This window comes from Dendrobium catenatum, unplaced genomic scaffold (genome assembly GCF_001605985.2).
Source record: "Dendrobium catenatum unplaced genomic scaffold, ASM160598v2 fragScaff_scaffold_658, whole genome shotgun sequence".
NCBI classification, from domain to species: Eukaryota; Viridiplantae; Streptophyta; class Magnoliopsida; order Asparagales; family Orchidaceae; genus Dendrobium; species Dendrobium catenatum.
Genome location: NW_021319120.1, coordinates 762,716 through 768,013, shown reverse-complemented (window position 1 = coordinate 768,013; position 5,298 = coordinate 762,716). Strand labels below are relative to the sequence as shown.

Here is a 5,298-nt window from a genome sequence, read left to right as displayed (position 1 = left end):
AATTTCATAAGGAATTTAACTAGAAGAGTTGCGACAAAAAATGATGAAAATCCTCAAAAGAAAGTCTTGTTCCTTAGAACAGATGATGGATTCATGTCTTAGAACATAGTAGTATAGATTCAAACAATCAGAAAAACCTATAAATGCATCTCAATGAGCTATCAATGAATAGCTTGCAATTGTACTATCTCAAGGGCTATAAGCTTAGCATTTACACTCCATAATATTGGATGGATTTGGTTTCATTAGGCACTCTTATGTTACTGACAAACTTCACATACGATATGTTAATCTTTTACATCAAATAATAGACTCCCATCAACTAAAAAAAACTATGCTAATCTACAAATCCACCAATATGATAAACATATCATGAACTTAATTATTCCATAACCAAATATGATATTATTTTACTATGCATAATCTCACCATTCTTATATAAATTCACACACATAACTGATAATTCTTCCACAACCAAAACAAACCATAACATCCAGCTAACATTGTAATATTAAGCTTAAATGGAAGTTGGAGCTGAGGCTGGCTATTTTTTCACATCAAAAATTCCTGCAAGAATACATAAGACCATAATTATAGTAATTAATTAACGAGTAATAGTATCCACTATCTAATGACAATATATCCAATACTTGAAGAACTATATTAGAGCAACAAAGACAGAAGAATTAGACTTACCGCAATGAAGGAGATTGCCTGGTGGTGGCTGTTCTTTAGCCGGGTTGGGATCAGCATCATATACTCTAACGTAGAGTTCTTGCCCCAAGTACCAATTCTTCAGGATTTGCGACCGAAGGTTCCACATACCGGGATTATCCAGATACACGTACACTGCACTCCATCCTCCAGGATACACCTGCAAATAATAATATTTAGTATTTTTATCATTATATGTATAAATACTACAGGAAAAGCCGCTGTTACCGGTAAAGCAAATCCGCCGGTAACAGGATGAATCCGCCGGAAATTCTACCTTTCCGGCGAAATACCGGCGAAAACCATTCCGACGGTAATTAACGCGTCGGAAAAACGAACCGACGGTATGTTTCCGCCAGACCCGGCGGCGTTTCCGGCGGTCTTCCGGCACTAAAATTTGAGGAACAATCGTTTTCTGAGGTGGTGAATTCTAGCGTTTTTTGTTCCGTCGGTATTTCCGGCGGATGCATTACACCGGTAAAACCAGCGGAGAATCCGCCGCTTTCAGTCGTCGCACTATTATTAGCGGAATTCCGGCGGTTTATCCGCCGGTACTTCCGGCACAATCATACGCCTGAAACGACCATCCACTTAGAAGCATGTAAATTTCAGATTAAAATTATAAAAAAAATTAAAATTTTGCTCCAGTTCATGCAGAAGATCAAGCCTGCAGTCGAGCATGTAGAGAGATTTAAACCTGAATAGTTGACCGAACCACTGGATCGAATAAGTTATATGTTTCTCTTGCTGCAGTGCTCCACTCTCCATTTCCAAACCTTTTGTCGCAAGAATCAACTTAGATAATATTATTAAGTATACTATATTGATCATACTATATCATAAGTTGACAGACACGTTAAATAATTAACATACTTACCCAACGACATAGAACCCGAAGCCATCTAAATGCCAGGAGTTCATCTCATCAAGTTTATTATAAAAGACAATCTCAGCCCAGCCCTTGTGAACGCCACTTGCAACAAATGTGCCTTCAATCACTTCTGAATTGACTGAGTTCACCGGAAATTTATCGAGCTGATACACGCCGGTCCCGTTTGCGAGGTAATCGGCGAGCTTCAGCGGCGTCGATGGAGTAAAATAGTACACATTATTGACGGTGAAATGGTTGCGACGGTCGACTCGAGCATAGGAGCTATGGAGAATAAATGTTTGGGAGAGGGTCACATTTGTCACATTGAAGGTACCTTGTGGGTTTGGCCTTGCCGCTCCTGCTGTCATATTCCACCTGTTTTTTTTTCATAAGAGTAGATCACATTTTGATAGTTCATGTTTATAGCACCTTGACTTAGGAGAGATTATTTTGTGAGGAGTGCGGACAAGAGAACCGTCCGCATCAATACTGGGTATCCAGCGGTACCGAGTGCGGGTACCGAGTTGAGCACCCACTAATAATGTGATGTAGCACATTTTTATTGGCCTCCGGACGCCCTCCGCACTCCGCACAGAATATTTCTTCCTGACTCAAGGGGGTGTTCGGTATAGGATTAGATTCAATTTTAGTAGGATTTACTAGATCCTGTAAATCCGGATTTAGTAAATCCTAGACTCATAAATCCTGAAAAGTGTTTGATATGACAAATTGTAAATCTTGTTAAAATCGGATAAGTTGTTTGACAACATATTACAAGATGGGGGCACGGGAAGAAATTCCGCAACTATTAGTCGTATTAAATCCAAATAGGAATGAGATTAGGATTTAGACGGATTTACCGGATTTATACAGTAAATCCGTAAATTATGGATTTGCCGGATTTACAGGTGCGGGGATTGCATTTGGCTGAATTTACGTTAAATCCTACTAAAAACGACGGACAAATCAGATACCAAACACCCCTTTAAGATAGCTGAGCTAATCTTGATGCGTAAAATATAAGATACCTGATGGACTTTGCTTGACTGACAGAGAAATCCTTATCTGAAGGAGGTGGACCAACTGGAAGCGGCCCGCTTGGTTGAGTTGTTGAGTGCTTGTATTTAAGTACGGCAACTCCGGTAATATCCCGGCCAGTATGGGTGGAAGCGGCGACTATGAAATAATCTGAGACTGGCTGATTTGCAGTGACGAGAACAGAGTAGGATTGACCGACGTGAACATCCAGCGAATCAAATGTTATTTTTTGGGTGTAGGAGCCTTCTGTTTCAACCAATATCATCTGATGATTCTGAATTCTCAAGTTGAAGCTCAGTTCACTACCAACATTGGATATTCTCAACCTATAGGTCTTTCCTGTAATGAACCAAAATCGGAAAATAAATATAAGATGATTGATAGATAATTTTATGTCCTAATTTCATACGAAGAACTTAGACATATATTTAAAAAAGAGTTAAATAAGAGATATTAGAGTTTTTACTTGAAAGTTTCCTGAAGGAAAAAAAATCTTGGGAGCTGACATAGGTGAAATAGTCCACTAAGGTTTTATTTGGGACGGCTTTCTTACTCCTTTTTAAAGCTGCTTTTTAATTTGTGCTAGAAAGCTGCTTCAAAAAACCGTAAGAAAACCGTCCCAAACGAAGCCTAAATAATTAAAATTACTGGGATCTTCACTATTCCTCAATTAGAGAAGATAAGATTACAAGCAATGAACTCAAGTTAGACTCATATCTATAGTAGTGCTTACTAAAAAAGTTGTGGAGAAATGATGATGGTAGTCGTACATTATTAGTTGGGCAATGACGATTAGATTATGCTACTCAAGCAAAAATACTAGATTTTAGAATTTTTTTACATAAACCTAAGAAGGGTACAAATCACACTGCTTGACCCAAATGAAATTTATAAGTTATATCATGGAGATCCACTCTTTTCAATTGATTGAAGAAGATGGGATTACCAAGTAGAGAACTCAAACTTCATCTTTTATAATTGTATGAGTGTTTGCTAGAAAGTTTATGGAGGTGATCGATAATGACGGGAGTTGAACATTGTTAGTCGGATAATATTGATCAAATTATAATAGTCCAACAATGATTGGATGACAATAACGAGATCATGAAGATTCTCAAAACACTTCATCGGACAGAAAGCATTGGTTGTTTCGATCATAAATCATTCTTTTCTACATTTGTGTGTTCTAATAACCTCATAATTGAATTTTTAAAATTTGTTAGATTCCACATTTCTATCATAAACATGATAAATTTAGATACAATTTGACCGTTTGATTAATATTTTAAAATTTTTAATTATGGCTCAAAAACCTTATTTCAGCTCATTTAGACTAAATTTTGCATTTGATCAAGAAAAAAAAAAATCCATCACAAATATTTAATTAATCAAAATCAAAGCACAAATATATAGTCTACCTTGTTCAACCTCGATTGACTCGTGCTGTCCCCCCCAGGAGTTGTTGTATGGCCCCTTCCCATTGATAAGCATATGCTCATGCGTAGGCGGACCGATTCCAGCAATACCAGTGATCAACGTGCGAGAAAGCTAAGTTTCAAATAAATGAACAAAATATGAAAAATCTTTCCATCAAATTTAATATTTATATATATAAACTGATTTTGTTATTACTTTCTTTCCTCTTTTGCATTCAACCTCTTAGAATATTTTGTTTGAAACAATACTATTATTATTTTGTAGTCTCAAAAACTATCCAAAATTAAGAAAAAAAAAAAAAGACTAAAATGATCCATTGACTTTTTGTGAATAATCAAAATAGTTATTAACTATATTAAAGGACCATTTTGATCTTTAGCTCCTTTGAGATGAATCAAAATAGTCTTACCATGATACTATATAGATTCATTTTTAAAGACTCGATGGATCAAAATAGTTATTTAACATAATTGGAGACCATTTTGACATTTCATATAAGTTGACGGACAATTTTGATCCTTTTCTCCTAAATAAAGACTTAGGTTTCATTTGGGACGGTTTTCTTATTGCTTCTTAAAATTTGTTTTAGTTAAAAATTAAAATTTTTGTACTAAAAATCCGTTTTAATAAGCAATAAAAAAGCCATCCCAAATGAAGTCTTAGACTTTGTTTGAGACGGCTTTCTTATCGCTTCTTAAAGCAGCTTTCTAGTACAAAAGTTTTAATTTTTATATTAGAAACCTGCATTAAAAAGCAATAAAAAGCCGTCCTGAACAAAGTCTTAATCACTTTCAAAAAAAAAATCTTAATCAAAGGATTAATTTATAATCAGTTACCTGAAACGGCAAGGAGTTCCAGTCTCCAATGAGAAGATCGAATTCGTCTTCAGGTTTGTCAAATGGGACGTGAATTACTTGTCTGTTGTTGACTCTAATAGGACCGAAGCCACCTGCAGCCTTGTGGAAGTTTATGGAGGGGAAGTAGAAGAAACTACCTATTTGATCCTTCACCTGGAAGGCATAAGTCCAATTTTTGCCTGGCAAGATAGGGCAATTTGTTCCTGAAACTCCATCTTCCCATGAATTTAGTCTCTGCTGTATGCCATTCCTACAATTAATATCCATTCTTCTTACTTTAAGCATTTCTCTATTAATTACCAATGTTTAGGCACAGCAGAGAAATTATCATAGGAAAATTTCGATGGAAGATATTTAGATTAAAAAAAAGATTAAGATAAG

The 5,298-nt window shown here is 35.9% G+C and overlaps 1 pseudogene; it reads right to left on the bottom strand.

Annotated features, from left to right (window-relative positions):
- Positions 1 to 544: 544 nt before the first annotated feature.
- Positions 545 to 5,298, bottom strand: part of LOC110100657 — a 12,145-nt pseudogene continuing 7,391 nt past the window's right edge.